This window comes from Gossypium hirsutum, chromosome A11 (assembly GCF_007990345.1).
Source record: "Gossypium hirsutum isolate 1008001.06 chromosome A11, Gossypium_hirsutum_v2.1, whole genome shotgun sequence".
NCBI lineage: Eukaryota > Viridiplantae > Streptophyta > Magnoliopsida > Malvales > Malvaceae > Gossypium > Gossypium hirsutum.
The window spans coordinates 16555505-16573579 of NC_053434.1; positions in this window are offsets into that span (position 1 = coordinate 16555505).

Below are 18075 nucleotides of genomic sequence, written 5' to 3' on the forward strand. Positions count from 1 at the left end.
TGTAAATGGATAATGATCACCATTTGAGGATACCAAGACTGCCCCAATTCCATTTCCTACCGTGTTAGATGCGCCGTCAAAGTTCAGCTTCCAAGGATATTCTTCAACGATTGCCACATACATCAACTCCTTATTAGGGAAATCAAAGCTCAATGGCTCATAATATTCTAGAGCTCTGTTAGCCAGAAATTCTGTTATCGCGCTTCCTTTTATAACCTTTTGACTCACATAGACTACATCAAATTCTGAAAGCAATATTTGCCACCTTGCCATTATTCCATTTAGGGCTGTTGATTCCATCATGTACTTTAACGGATCAAGTTTTGAAATTAGCCAAGTCATATGATATAACATATATTGTCTTAACCTTCGAGTCGTCCAAATCAAAGCACAACACAACTTTTCAACTGGCGAATATCTCATTTCACACTCAGTGAATTTCTTACTGAGGTAATATATCGCTTTCTCCTTTCTTCCTGATTCGTCATGTTGACCAAGCACACATCCCATAGAATTACTAAACACCGATAAGTATAGAATTAACGGTTTATCTGGACTGGGCGGAGATAATAATGGAGCGTTTAACAAGTATTGCTTAACCTTATCAAAAGCATTCTGGTATTCCTCATCCCATGTACCTTGGTTGTGTTTTCTAATGAGGCGAAATATAGGATCACAGATAAATAGATCTATTTATCTATGATCGAATTATATTTGTTCGATACACTGTTGCCAATATGATTGTAAATTTTGAATATAAATGTTGAGAGTTGAAAAAAGAATAAAGAATATAAAAAAGACTGCAAAAAATACAATGAAAAAAATAAAATTCATTTTTTTTATTTTTTTATTAATTATTATTAATATTTTCTATTTTTATATGTTATATGTTATTTTATCTTATTTTATGTTGTTTTGTAAATGTTTAAATAACTCGTTATGAAATCGCGTTGATAGCCTCGACTCGTGTCCTAGCCCGTCTGAGAGCTAGATTTGCCTCAATTGTTTGCCTCTTGCCTTTAGCTTTCCTTAAGTTAGCTTCCGCTATTTCAAGAGCTTGCTGAGCTTCTTGTGGATCAATGTCACTACCCTTCTCCGCATCATTTACTAAAATAGTGATTTCATTATTGCCTATTCTAGCAAAACCACCCATCACAGCCATCGTTAACCATTGGTCGTTAAGGCGTATTCTCAAAATACCTATATCTACAGCTGTGGCAATAGGCGCGTGATTTGGTATAATTCAATCTTCTAAGAAAACCCTAAACTTCCTTTTGAGTACGTGGTGGAGGCAATTCTCGTATGGCTCTAACCTTGTCTGAGTCAACTTCTATTCCCTTTTCGCTGACCACAAAGCCCAATAATTTCCCCGACCTAGCTCCGAAAATGCACTTTGCCAGATTAAGCTTCAACTGAAACTTCCTTAATCTCAGGAACAACTTCCGACTTTAATATGCTTTGTCTCTGTTCGAGATTTAGCAATCATATCATCAACATACACTTCAATCTCCTTGTGCATCATATCATGAAATAAGGTCACCATAGCCCTTTGGTATGTTGCCCCTGTATTCTTTAACCCGAAGGGCATTACCTTATAACAAAAGATGCCCCATAATGTTATAAAGGTAGTTTTATCCATGTCTCCAGGATGCATCTTTATCCGATTGTACCCTGAGAAGCCATCCATAAAAGAAAACAACGAATATCCCGCTGTATTGTCCACCAAAGTGTCGATGTGCGGTAAAGGAAAGTTGTCCTTTGGGCTAGCTTTGTTCAGATCTCTGTAATCAACACACATTCGTACCTTCCCATCCTTCTTAGGGACAGGCACAATGTTAGCCACCCATTCTGAATACTTAACCTCTTGTAAGAATCCAGCATCAAACTGCTTCTTGACTTCATCTTTTATTTTCAGCACAATATCAGGCCTCATCCTTCGCAATTTTTGTTGGACTAGCTTATGATCTTATCTTATGAGGAGACGATGTACCATGATATCAGTATTTAAACCCGGCATATCCTCATATGACTATGCAAAGATATCTTTGAATTCACGTAGTAGCTCAACAAGACCTTGTCTCGTTTCCTTTGCAATATGTGTCCCTATTTTCACCTCTTTTCTTTCCTCCAAGACTACATTCTCTATTGCCTCTTTCTCACGGGGTAGGATTTGTTTCTCCTCTTGTTTCATCATTCGCAACAGATCTGGAAACACATCACAATTCCCGTCATCTTCAAAATCCCGAGGTTCTTCTATACCTATGTCTTGCTCAAAAGAGAATTCAGGATTTGTAGTATCAGTGCTCATGTCATGATATCTAGGGACCTGCGGGGTACGAAAGAATGTACAAAGAATGAATGAATTTTAAGAATGTTTATTTATGTGTTATGTATGGAATGAAAATTTTAAAAGAATTTTAAAAAATGTCAAAAGAATATTGATCGGTATAAAAGAATATTCACTTGGATTGATAACAAAAGTCATGTTTTATTGAAATGCAAATATCTGAACATGAGCCTATTTTACAAACGAAACCTTATTACTCCTAGGCTCTAGAGCAACAAGAGTATTCTGAAAATTACTCTGAAAAGTCTTTAAAAACTACAGGAAGTTCTTCTGCAATCTAATTGTTTAAAGAGCTTCCTGGTTCGTAAGAGCGAATGCCCTCAAGGTTTCTTCGTTCAGACTCTTCACTATGTACAGCATTAATGTGATAACTTCTTTTTTCGAGCAACTCTCTCTCAGGGTGAATTATCTCTCCTGATATAAAGGTTTGGGATATATGAGGGAACGTCATCAATTCCCACTCTACTTCTCTTTTACTTAAACGCGCCCTTCTTTTTTCTTGATGCTTCTCTGTTTCCTTCCTCTTCTGCTTGTGATTTAGCCTAAAACCCAAGCCAAAATGGTCCCTCTTCTCCTTTAGTTTTGGAATTTGAATCCCTCCTTGAAGATATCTTCCCAATCCTTTTCCTGGCAAGGCTCCTCTCCTCATTGTTAACTGCAAACTCATTCTTGTAGTTCTGGATATCCTAGGCACTGGCACCTCATTCCTCTCTGAAATGAATGTTGCATTAATGAATTCTAATGAATGAAATGAGCATTCAATGGCCTCCTCGTTTGCTTCTACATAGGGTGCGTCACTGATAACTATCACTATAATGTCCTCCTCCGCATTTATGGTAACCAACCTTCCATCAGCTACTAACTTCAATTTCTGGTGCAAAGATGAGGGCATCGCTCCTGCCGAGTGTATCCAAGGCCTCTCCAACATGCAATTATAAGAGGGCTTGATGTCCATCACTAAAAAGTCCACCTCATAAGTGTTTGGCCCAATCATCAAAGGAATATCAATTCTTCCCATGACCTTTCTCTCCGTACCACCGAATGCTCTCACTACATTATGGCATGTTTTCATGTGAGAACTGTCTATGGGTAATCTGTTCAATGTAGATAATGGTAAGACATTTAAGGCTGATCCATTATCAATAAGCACACTTGGCAATGTATATCCCTTGCAGCGAGTGGTGATGCGCAAAGCTTTAGGTGATCCCATACCACCAGGTGGGATTTCGTCATCATTGAAATAGATGAAATTGTCAGCACTTATGTTACTAACCAATCGATCCAACTTATTGACGGATATATCATTAGTAACGTAAGTCTCGTTGAGCACCTTCATTAATGCTTCCTAATGTACCTCGGAACTTAGAAGTAAAGCCAATACTGATATGCGGGCCGGTTGTTTGCGCAATTGTTTAACCACGCTGTACTCACTGTGTTTTAGGAATTTTAGAAACTCTCTGGCTTCTTCTTCCTTCACTGACTCGTTAACCAGTATTTCAGTCCCCTTTCTTTTGTCAAAGGCTTATGCTTTCGTGGGCTCAACTCTGACGCCTTCTACATCATAACGCTTCCCACTACGTATGTAAGAACCCTCATCTTGAGCCTCCTTAGAAGCACTAGCTATATCCTCTTTCTTCGGCATTGTCACATTGCAGTCATAATTCCAGGGTACCCTCTTATTATCCTTATAAGGAAAGGAAACAGGTTTGTGAATAATGACTTTCAGTGCTGTTTGTGTTTCAACTTCATTATTCCTTGGTAGAGAAATAATGATCCCTGGCCGGTTGATTCTTTGATTCTTGGGTTCCCCTTCCAATGCGCATACATGACCTTCATCTGAGCCAGCTTCATAAAATTCCAGCTCCTTATTATCCATAAGGCTTTGTACCAAAGCCTTAAACTCGTCACATTCCTGGATTTCATGTCCCTCTTTTGCATGGAACTCATAGTAGTCCCTCACTCCTCTACTTCCTTCTTCAGAGATTATCATTTCTCTTTTCACCATTTCTTCTCAGATTACTTTCATCGGCATTCTTACCTCAGCCACGTCTTCTTTGATCCTTCTCATACCAGTGTCTCCAATTGCGTTTACCCCTTGATCAACATGGTTTGGCAACGGGTTCTCTGTATTAGGGGTGTCGTCAAATTTTACGACCCCCATCTTGATTAGTCTTTCCACTGCCTTTTTAAAACCAATGCAATTTTCGATTGAATGCCCCGATATCCCCTCATGGTATTCATATTTGGCGTTTGCATCATACCATTTGGGATATGGGGGTTGCAACGGTTTCAAATGAAAAGGAGCTATTGCATGCACATTGAATAAACTTTGATAAAGCTCCCGCTATGCCACTGGGATAGGTGTAAATGAGACCTTTTCAGAATTTTGTCTCGAACTAGATCCTTGCTTTTGGGAATCCTGTTACCCAACTGTAGTTGCTCTGAGTTGACTAACCGTAATTGCCTTCGAATTATAACTATTCATATTGTTCACCTCATTATCTTTCCTCCTTAGGGCCGATCTTTTAACAGCCTCCCCCTCTATCTTGCCACCCCTTATGGCATTTTCAATCATTTCTCCTGCCATAACTATATCAGCGAAGCTTTTAGTGGTACTTCCAATCATATGAGTAATGAATGGGGCCTTCAAGGTGTTAATGAATAGCATGGTAGTCTCTTTCTCTAAAAGCGGTGGTTGAACTTGCATGGCAATCTCCCTCCATCTCTGCACATATTGCCTAAAGCTCTCATTAGGCTTCTTTTCCATGTTCTGCAAAGTGATTCTATCAGGAGTCATATCAGTCACATGATTATACTGCTGCATAAAGGCTTGTGCTAAATCTCTCCAGAAACCAATCCTTGCGCGACTCAATTGATTATACCATCTAGCTGCTGCCCTAACCAAACTGTCTTGAAAACAATGGATCAATAATTGGTCATTGTTTACATAGCCAGTCATCCGCCTACAGAACATGGTGATATGGGCCTCAGGGCAAGTAGTCCCATTGTACTTCTCAAATTTTGGCATCTTGAACTTATGAGGAAGCACCAAATCTGGGACCAAACTCAAGTCCTTAGCATCAATTCCTTGACGATTATTAACGTTTTCTAATGCCTTAAATTTTTTCTCTAACCATCTGCAACGTTCCTCTAATTGCCTTGATGATTCGAGTCTCATCTCTTCTTTTTCCGCTATATCTAAATCAGGGATGACTGGATTGGTAGGATTATCTCCTGGGTTAAATCCCGAGCCAGTTTGAAAATTCATGGGAATTCCAGCATCAACTTGCCCATATTGAGATCTTATTGTGATGGACGGCCTTCGGGGATACGCCTCAGGTTGAGTTTGTACATGGGGTGGAGTAAAACCCAGAGGATGGTCTTCATTATCCTCTTCAGTGATAGTCATAGGGGCCTTTCCTTTATCTGTTGCCCCTTTCAGCAGCTGAGCCATTTCAGCCATCATATTCCTTTGGGCCTCCAACATTTGATCTTTTCATCTCTTGCTGGATTTTTGCCAATTGTTCCTGTAATTGCTCTTGCATTTCTTTTTGGATCTGCTCAAGTCTTTGATCCATATTCTTTGTCTTGGTGCGTGTACCGTAAGGATGTGTTGCTTCCAGATTTCCTCTTTCTCTCACTCTTCTTCTTCCTTAATAATTTTAACTAATTAGGGTCTTTCTATAAATTTGAATGCATATGATGCGATGAGATGCAAATGTATGAATGTAAAAAGATATCAATTCTGATTCAGTTTCTTTTAGAAAACATTATTTAAGAAACAAAAATCTTTATACAAAACGGATTACAAATACGCCTTCGCCCTCAGGTCTAGAGTTTTAACCCTATCCAATAACAAAGCTAACTCTAGACCTCTATCTGACACTAACTCATACTTTGTACTCAATACATTAGCTTGCGCTGCCAGGTCTTGCAAATGATCAGCAACCTCTCGAATTTGTACTATAGCTTCTCCCATAAGGTAGTCCCTATCTCTACTTGATCTTGAAAATGGTGAAGCTCTCCCTTCCAATGTTCTTCTCTTGCCTCGAGCTACTCAATTCGTAGCTCACAATTCTGCAATGCTGCTTCTAACCCTCCAATATTGTGCTTCATTTCCTCGATCTTATCTAGGCTTGCCTTTAACTCGACCATAGAGTTACGACATCGGTGATGATAAAGAGATCGTCCAAGCTCAGTTACCTTAGTTTTTAATCCTTGATTCTCCTTCTCTAGGGCCTGATTACGCGCCTGCATCTCTTGGAACTTCTTCTCCCAATACTCGGCTCTGGCTCTTTCTTCTTGAACCTCTTGTTGCCACTACTCTGAAGACTTCCGCAATCCATCTCTTTTCATTGATAACTGTATCCTCTTATATTGCGTCTTCGAGTCATCTTGGTCTTCCTCAATCTTCCTCTTTTCTTTCCTCTCTTTTTCGACCTCAATTCTATGAACGTCAACGTCTAAGCTCAGGTACATCTTCTCCTCTTCAAGCTTCTCTATCTTTCTCCCGAGCTTTAAATTCTTCCTTTCAAACTCTTGCTTTATAACTTCCAACTCTAATGGAATCACTCTAAATTCTCCTCCATCGATCGAGCAGCCCCTAAACTTGGCCTAAGGATATTATCATTAATCCTCTTACTAAACCACTCTTTGTATCCAAGGGTCATCGTCGGTCCTTCAGTCAAAATCTTCACACACTAAATTTTCTTCCAAGCCTCAAAAATCTCTCGTATCTTCTTCTTATAATGATCCCCCTTATATGAGAAATCACTCTGAGCTAAACCTTGCGTTGCTGGTATAAACTGCCCCGCTTTGTATTGCCTTAGGACGAGTAATGGTGCATAACCAACAACTCCCCAAATTCTAGGAAGAGGTACCTAATCAAAACTTCCACAACGATAAAGGATTTCATTAGGAGCCATCCAGGGGGCTTTCCACATTACATCTTCCTCTCGAAGATTCTGAAGTATTTCCATCCACCTTTCCTCTGTAATGTCGTCCCTCCTTGGTGTAACAGCTGCTTCCCTTAAGGGAGAATAATCCTCAAAGAACACCTGGCAAGGAGCCTTATCAACTTTCCAAAAATGACTGTGGAACCATACTAACAACAACTGTACACATCCAATGAATCTACCTTCACCAGCTCTCCAGCATGCACTCAAGGATCTAAACGTCTCAGCTAAGATTGTAGGCACAGGTGTGTTCTATTTACCAAGTCGATTGAATAAATCCGCAACTGCCTCGTCTATGTGCCCAATAGCTTTAGGGAAAATCAACAAACCATAAATACTTAAGGCCAAAACATCAACTCTCTTCTTCACATCTGGGTGTGCCAATATCAAATCTCTCAAACTTGCCCACGGAATGTATTTACCATCACCCTTTTGTTGGACTAGAGCTACGGCCCACTATTCACTCATCCCTGTGATCATCATTAATTTCTTCACGAAAGTAGGGAGATTAGCAGCCCTAACATACGCCTTGTTACCTTAGATTTTTGGACAGCGGAGCAAGGTCGTATACTCCTCCAAAGTAGGTACTAAGTCTACCTCTCCAAATGTAAAACAACTATAAGCAGGGTTCCAAAACTGTACCATAGCTCGAAACAGATACTTATCCACCTTGATGTCTAGCAAATAGGGAAGATCTCCATAATTCTGGTAAAACAGCTGCCTAGCCTCGTAATCCCATTGAGCCCAAATGTCCTTCAACTTTTGACACTCATTTTGTCTTGAACTGATACGAGTAAAGTCCCACAACTCTGACGTATACCTTTCAGTGACACTATCTCCCTTTTTCTAACTGGGTTTTCTTTGACCATGCACAGACAGAAGTGTTGTCCTCCACTTTATCAAGATATTCGTTCCTCATTACAAAACTTTCTAATCTAGAAATCGAACCGTGAATCGATACCTTTAAATATTGAGTGATATGCAATGATAACAAAATAAAATAAGTCAGTATCATATAAAAGTATAATAAACAGGTACTTATAAGGGTAGCTTACTAAAGGCTATCGTTATACTCCCTAGGGTAAGCATTTAAAGTTCATTATATGCGTTTTAGTTCTAAAGCGAGGGTACCTGAATCAGCAGATTCCTCGGTCTTCACCCATTATAGGCTCATATGGACCAAGTTCGGTTCAAGGGGACACATTTCCCTATGGCCATACGGAGATGAATATCTCATGAAGACATAGGTACGGATGTATCCCGGAAGTAATCCACTAGCCCATACGGAGGTGAAAACCTCATGAAAGCGTAGCTTCTCACTCCCACTTAAGGGTGTGACCACAGCGGTCATGCAAATGCAGTGTCTGCAGAAACAAGATAACAAGCATATGCAACAAACACATGTAAAAGATCAATAAAAATTTTCCAAACTTCGGACATTTAGACAGAAACTAATCAATTTCTTGGCTTGACTCTCTTATTGGTCCCCAGTGGAGTTGCCAAGCTGTCAAAACTATCCTTTTTTAAAAGGGATTATTTTGAAAACGGGAGTCGCCACCAACCTTTTTAAGTGTGATTGGATCACCTTATAAAACATTTTGGCCTACGAAATTGTGAGAAAACGGCTCGGGAATCGGTTACGTATGAGGAAGGGTTAGCATCCTCGCAATGCCCAAAATTGGTACCAAATTGAATAGTTTTGTCTTAATGTCAAAAGTTTGAAAGAATTTAGAAATAAGATCTCTTTTTAAAACCGTAATAATTTGAGTTGAAAATCAAGATTCCTTCGCTTTGAAAAAGTACGAACATCACATCCAGCATGATTGGACACGATATTCCTAAATTTTCGTAACTGAAATCATCTTGTGATTTACAAAATCTATTTAGAAGGGTATTTTTAGATAATTAGACAAACGGGAAATCGCAACCCAGCATGTTAGGGCACTATTGCTCGAATTCCTAAATACCAAAAAAAATATTGCCTTATTTTTTGAAATTCTTTTGGATTAAATAAAATTTTATGGCAATGATGTATTTAACATATTACAAGATATCGATACTAAATAATATAAACTATATGATACATACTTTAACAATTCATGCAAATATAATATAGAAAGTGATGAATAATGACATAAATTTCATAATATGCATTATCATTTCATGCAGACATAATCACAGAAAACAATGAACATAACAATATAGATTTCACAATACATACATAATAATATTTCATGCAAAATATAACATAGAAAACAATGAATATAACAATATAAATTACCCAATATATAACAATATTTTATGCAAATATAACTTAAATTAACATAAGTAATCAATTTTATGCAAATATGATAAATGATATAAAAATAAATAGTGGTGAGATAACATTAGCGTACTGAAACGATATTAAATTAATACAAAAAAAATACATAAACAAATTATGAACATATAAATCAAAAGCAAAGATAAGAAAACAAATACAATTTTTTTTAAAAAAAGGATGAAGTACTTAAAATATATTTAAAACGATGTGTCAATGATAAAGGAGAGTTTTTAGAGATGATTAATATACATATAAAAAAATACATTACATGATATAATAACTTATTACACTTTTTTTGAAAAAAAAATATGTTAAATAGGAACAGAATTTTGTAGTAAATTTAAAATATTTGACATTAAATATTTAATAACAGTAATTTACAAACTTTTAATTACTGTATATTAATAATAAATAATAACATAATATATAATAAAATAAAAATAAAGTAAGGGTTAATACATATAATAAAAGATATATAATAAAATTTATAAATAGAATATATAATAATATAAATAATATGATAAATAAAAATAATATTTACTATTTTTATAAAAAAATAAATAATACATATAGATTTATAATAAATTGAATATATAAAAAAGGGATTAAAATTGAATTTAATTAAAAAATCTGGGGTTAATTACAAATAAATAGAAAATTTTGGGCCTAATTAAAACATGCATTAAAGCCGAGGGACTCACTGGGTAATTTGACCCTAATCCCAAAACGACGTCGTCCCGAAATAAGCTTTATAATGGCCATTAGGACTAAATTGGAACAAGAATAAAAGGTTAGGGCCAAATTAAAATAAAAATAAAATGACATTGTACATGTTAACAATGTGGAAGGATCAATTGGGCAATTAGCCCTTTTAAATAAAACACGCGGATCCTATCCGGGTTACGGGTCAACACGCGGATCCTGGGCTTTGAAACGACACCGTTTTGAAGCTTATCGTTTTAAGCAAAACAATGCCATTTTTATAAGGCTATAAAAGCCAAATGTCGACCTTGAAATCATTTTGAAACTTGATTTTAAAGAAAAAAACAAAGAAACCCTCTGAAAGAGGGTTGGGGGGGTCCTCGGAGCTCTGTCAAGCCTCCGTCCAGAGGCTTACACATGCCCACGCACCACCGTCATCACCGCTACGTATGGCGGCCAGAAGCTGGAAAGCCTCCTTTTTAACGCAGATCTAACGGTACGTCCCCTTTTCCTTTTATTTTATTTATGATATTCGTATGTTTTTGTAAAGAGAAAAGGAAAAATAAAATAAAACTAATCACCTCTGTTTCTTTAGTTCACTGTGGGTCTTTTATTGCATATATCTATATATAACTATGTTCTTTTTATTGAATTTGTGTGTATATCCTAAAAAACCGTGCTTACAAATTAGAAAAAAGGGGTTTTTATAACCCTTTGTTACATTTTTGGGGAAAGAATCCTTTGATTTCTTTCCAAGTTTGCTTCTTTTGCTGCTATGGTTCTTTCCTTCTTTTGCAGATATCAGCGAGGATCTCACGGCGATGAGTGCTGGCGTTGATTTGTGCACCAATTGCGGCGTGATACAAGGCCGCAGTCATGGTGCCAGTGGAGACGTTGATGGAAAGTCACTGGAACGACGCGAGACGAAAAGGCGCGTTCATTTTTGGGTTAAGGGTGTAATGGGCTAGTGGGTAGTTTAGGCTAATTGGGTCTTGGGTCATCAGGCCTTTAGGCCTGTTTTGTAAACTGGACAGACCTTAAATTTATTTTATTAATTATTTTTTATTGCTTTATTCTATTTCACGGGCCCGGGCAAATTTGGGCTATTACATATATATAGAAGAGAGAGATTTGTGATAAGCAATTCTTTAGGCGTTTATAGTTATTACTTATTATAACATTTATACAGCATATAATTTCACTACGTTGTGTCTTTTACTATGTTGATAACCTTGCCTTTGATAAACCATTTTGAAGATCCACAACAAGATCACCGAATGATTTCAAAAGAGAGATCAATGGATTGCAATGAGAAAGGAGATTCATCAGCAAGTAGTTTCACCATCAGCGACCAAGGCAACCCTGATGAGGATCTTGATATTGACTTTGACAAGCAGAAGGCAGAGTTAGCAATTTTTTTATACATATAAAAGTGGGGATAAATAAAAGGTTGAAGAGGTTGAGATTTGGATTACTAGCTCTGATTGCTTGAGGTTTACTTTTGCCAATGATAAATGATAAAAGAACCCATATTCAGATTACAGTTGAACCAAATAATGCAAAATGATGACCGAGTGTAAGGAATATTTTAAGAACTAACTTGCATATATGTTTTAACGTGAAATAATTTGATTATACCAAAAGTGTTGGTTATCTAAACCTAAATAATTTGCACATGTTTTAATGTGAAATCCATGCATGCTTTATAAAAGGAACTTTCTGTACCCACTGGCCGTCCTTCATAAAAGTTAGTTAATTTAGTTAAACTCAGTAGCTTATATATAACTTTTTTTTTCCGTCGTGATAAGATTCTACTAAAATCTAAAAGGATAGAATTAACTAAAATGTCAATAGAGACACATCTCCCCAATTATAGAACACCGTTATCTTTTCTTACTAATTATAGAATAAATTTTTGAAAGTTAGAAATATATTTTTCAAATCTAAAGAATCAACTCCAATTATTAACACCATTAATTTTTTTTTAAATTCATTAGAGTGACATTTTAATTTTTTTTAAATACTCACATAGTAACTTGATGTGTCTCACGTGACTAACTAAAAATACGACTAAGGTAAGTGCACCTATCGATAAATAATATAGCTGCGGTGAGTAGAGGTATCGTATCCATGAGGACTAAAATTATTAGTAATTGCCGTTTTATTATTATTTAGCCGAAAAATTGGAGTGAAGTGTTTAAAACTAAATTTACTAAACTAATTTAACTAAGAACTCAACAGAGAATGAATAAGGGAAATAATCGAAAGATAACCAATGAGAGAGACAATATCCAGGAAAGAATCCACCTAGACTTCATCTATTATTATGAATCTGAATTAAATGATTTATTCACTTAGTATCTTGATCCGTAGAAATCCTTAAATTATGCGAATATCTCTTTCAAGAGTAAGAGCAACTAACTCTAAGTTGATTAATTGAAATCTCTTTCTAATTAAAACTCCTATCGTCGCATTAACTCGATCTATGGGTTCCCTTATTAGATTTGACTCTAATTCAGTATATTTATGTTGTCTTATTTCTAGGATTGCATGCAACTCTACTCAATTATGATAGATCTACTCTTAAACATGGACTTTTCCTCCACTGAATTAAGCACATTAAACATGAATTAATATCCCAGAAATATTAAAACAAGAAATAAGCACACATAATTGAGAACAAGAGTCAAGTATTTATCACGTAAAACAAAAATTAAATAATAGAATTCATCATAGGTTTCATCCTCCCTAGGTATCTAGGGAATTAGTTCATAATTTTGTATAAAAACATCTCAAAGTGAGAAAAACCACAAGAAACAAAAAAAAAAAAACTCATAAAAACTTCAAAAGAAATTAAAAGGAGGTCTTCAATCTTGATTGAAATCTGCTTTAGAGTTGGCTCTAATGGTGTTCTTCGAGTTGTTTATTCGATATTCTCTTATGGCCCCCTATCTCTTCTTCTATTTGATATTTATAGACTTTAGAATGCTCAGAAAGTGTAAAAATTGTGTTTTTACGCATGTTTGGGAAGCAGGTTGCAAAATCGACACGGGCTAACACATGGGCCTGTGTTTATCCCGTGTGGCTCCTGAAATTTTCTTTTTTTCTCTGATTTTTGCTCCTTTTTCACTCTTGTCGCGCCCAAATGCTCTCCTAAGTAAAGGAACATGAATTTAAAGGATTAAGAGTATCAAATTCACCAATTTGCATAATTGATCATCCAAAAATGCATTAAGAATGAGTTTAAATATGTTACTTTTGTTATTTATCATAACCATGTAACAAAAAATAATAATGTTATGGTCATAAATTTAATAGATATTTTAATGGTGTTGACAACTCTTAAAAATTACATAATCATTTTAATCAAAATAAAACATTTGGGCTAATTAATGACATTATAAACGTTGAGGTACTAAATTATGTCAAGAAGTTTAAGTGTCAAGATTAAATCTTAAATTTGAGCATAGTTTAGGGATCAAAATTGAAACTTGACCATTGTTATATAATCGATAGAAAAAAGACGGTGTCATGCCACTTTGCCATCCTTATAGTATTTTTTTTTGCCAAGACATTTATAAATAGTTGAAAAAAATCACCTGTAACCTTTCACATATAAATAACTTTTTTTCATGGACATTTGTTAGTGTATAAATGATATGATAGTACAATAAGATAACTATCATATATAAGTATGTTAAATATTTGGACTAATTAATACCATTGTAAAAGTAAAGAACCTGATTATGTAAAATTAAAATATAAGGATTAAGTGTCAAAAGTGAGCATAGTAGAGAAATAAAAAATGCAATTTTACCATTATTTTATAATGACTTGAAAAGGAAAAAATAATGTATTAGTTAGTCCAATAATTAGCACGGTTAATAATTTTGGCCGCTGATGTGGATTTTTAAAAAAGACTTATTCCAAATCATCATGCCAGTTTAGCATTTATTCTCATAAGCACTTTTGAGATAAAAACATTGCTAAACAAGTTTTTTTTGAGTTTTTTTAAAAGTGCTTTTGGGATAGAAAATACTTTGAAAAATCACTTTTTTGACCAAAAGCAAAAGCATAAAATTTTAGCTTTTGCTCAAAAGTTCTTTTAGCACTTTTGAAAAACATTGCTAAACTAACACTTAGTCACAAAGTCATTTCACTATAGTATCATGACTGAGCTCTCCCTAACGACATATCATTACTAACACAACTACTCAGTGCTCGTCCAATGATATTGTCATAAGTCTGTTACCCTCATAGAATATCCTTGATCTATTTGGGATAATATCCGTTCTCCCAATATGATTCTATTTTATATCATAGTAATCATTATATCTTCTTTCATGAAAAGTCAATTACTATCGAATAGTAATTAATTAATTCATCACAAAGATGAAAGACTCATGACTATGTTTACTTTTCATCAACCATGTAATGCCAATGAGAGGATATCATTTAACCATGTCTCGAACCATGAATTTCACTGTTGTGAATGATGCTATGTATTGCTGAAGTCATACACCCAAGCACCAGCTTTTAGTTTCTTATCTATTCGAACTCAGTCTTTTACTTACATCAAAGTATAGGAGTCACACGTACATAGTCCGCCATCCACTTAGGATTTATGTATGTCACAATATGAACGTCACAAGCGAATAAATACATAAATAGATTCAAGATCTATTCTACTTGGGTCTAGTCCAATGTATTGTCAGTCCAGTCAGTCACATCTATATCTCTATCTTTTAAGAGTCATCTACTCTGATGCCTAAGACAAGACATTTCCCAAATTGGAATTGATAGATGACATATTAGTTTTTCAATTAATTTGCTCATTTTTTATTAGGCTAAGGATATGTTTAGGTTTGTCTGCTAATACAAGCTGTCTTTTCCTATTATGATCCGGCTACGTGATACCACTTAGTATTAGTCAAATATTGACAACCAATGAGCAACATTTGCTTCCATTTTACTTTGCGTGAAAAAATCATGTGAGGACAATATACAAAGTATTAATGTAATTTATGAATAATTTTATTAATCAATCTATTCGAAAAAAGTATAAGTTTACTTAGACGAAAATATTACACTTATGACATTAGATCCAATATTTTGTATATAATAATGAAGAAGATTCTCGTCTGGTTTCGCTAAAAATTCAAAGGAACTCCAAACTCATGAAGAAATACTCGTATTTATGAATAGGAAAATAGTGACATACTTAAGTTCATGTGAAATCCATTTTTGTATTATACATGAAGAAAATTAACTTTAACCTATGAAAATCATCTCTCACAACCATCCTATTTAGACGATTGCTTGTAGGTTGTGAGGTTTTAACGTGTCATGAAAATAGCTAATTTTAAACTGAAATCCTAAAAGAAGAGAAGAATTTTTTTTACCTTGAAATCCAAACGTAGCATCAGTGTAAGGGCTATTAAAAACATATAAAATTAGAAAAAAACTGTCAACTTTTTTCATATTTGATCTAAATGATAAAGCAGATGACAAAAAAGAGGAGTTGAATAAGTTGGACCAAACCTTGAATCTTTAATTAAGCATGGCCAGCTATAGTGTTAATGATGGTAGATCTCTTGTTTCCTCACCTTTACTTCTCCTTTATTCTCTCTTTCCATTTGCTTCTCATTAAGCTTCTCTGTCTTCGTATTATCCACGAAAATCATCATCCACTCCTTCTACAGTTACATAAATATAAAGTGTTAGTAAATGTTCAAGATATAAATGAAAAATCTCTTTTAATGTACAAAATAACAAGAAGAAATTAACCTTTTTCCACATGGATGCTTTGGCCTTCTTCACGTAAGCCCTAGTATATTGGTTATTATCATAAAATATCAATAACTATGAATCTCCTAAGCAAATTTCAAACACAAGCCAAATGCTACTATTTGATAAATGTTGAATCCCCTAGAAGCATAAGGTGGCAAAAATAAGATTAATCTTAGAACCACTATTTTCAAAATTGGATCGAATCGGTCGCTCAGACTAGGAATTGACTAAGGTATTGCTCCTGATCATAAGGGGTTGGACCGATTGACTCGCGAACCAGTTGACTTGATTGAATCAATTGAAACAAGTTTTTTTTTCTTTTTAATATTTTTATTTTTAATAATTTATTCAATTGAATTAGACGAACTGATCAGACCAAAAACAACAACAAACACACCAAGGACTATTCTGTAGTTTTTCCTTTTCTGGGTTTATCGATCGGTTGATCCATTTCTTAATCTATATAACAATTTAACTCAATTATCAACTTCAAATAACTTATAATGTCTAAATACATGCATATAAACTTCTAATAATGTAATACCCTTTACCTGGTCCGGTTGCCGAACCCAACAAATAGGATGCTACAGATAATACCAAACAATTTACATGTAATTAGTTATCAATATCTCATTTAAATATCATCAATTCACATATAATTTGCAATTCATATGAACCTAATTATTAAATCCAAGCATGAAATAAGGTTGAATTGTAAAATTTCAAAATTTTAAAGTTGATATAGAAATTTAATTGCTTGGTGTCGATATCGTATCATTACTTTATTTGGTATCAATACCAAATCATGATTCTATTTGTTTACAAACACATGGGTATATTTCCTATCCTGGTATCGATATTTATTAATTAGTATCGATACTCATAGAAATATTGGTACCATTTTGGCATTCTGTTTGTTTTAAAACTATTTATAAGGTCAAGTATCGATAGTAAATGTCAAAATATCGATACTTAAGTTCAGTAATGGTAAATATTTATCTTTAAAATGTCTATTTCATGCTCAAAACACCTAAAACTCAAATGGTTCCCTTTAGACACAATTAGAAACCTGAAATCATCAATAAAAAACATACTAACACATAACAAATTATCCTTATACTCAGCTAACTACCATTATAGCATTTTCACTACTATTTCTACCAAATTTATCACATTCATACTATACCAATATGCCATTAATGACACCTCAAATAATCAATCGAACATGCATTCATTCAACCATTCAAACAATCCTACAACTCCATGTCAACCTTATAACTCAGGCACTAAGCCTTACTAAAATCATTCAAAGTTAGCATATACATACAGTACATCACTTTATAGTCATGCACCAACCAAACCTATCACCTAGCATAACATTTCCACAACCATCAAGCCATTATGAAATCAACCGTGGTAATATTCTCAAACTTTAACAGTAATGAAAAATACCAAATAGGTCGACTAGATTAGATTAAGTTTCCAAGATTCCTAAAACATAAAAATTATAAGAAAATGATTAAATTGAACTAATCAAATTGAAGCTCGAAATCAAAACCCTAAATTGTACGTTGTCTTCTTCTTCTCCCCCTTTGGTTCGATTTTGCATGAAGAAATGGATGAAGAAATTTTTAATGTTTCCACTATCTTTGTTTTCTTATAATATATGTTTTATTGTATTAGTTAAATTTTATAATTTATATTATTTTCAACAACAACTCATGTTACCGTCTAATTTAATAAGAATAAAGGTTTAATTCCCTATTAAGTCCCTCATTAGAGTTCCAATTACTAATTCCTTAAGAAACCACACTTTTATTACGTACGCGATTTAGTCCATGTACGCTAAATAAGCCATAATTCAATAAAATCACTCGATCGAAATTCAATTCAATTCAAAATAAAAATATTTACGAGTTCAATTTACGGAATCGGGGTTCCGAAACCACACTTTTTGA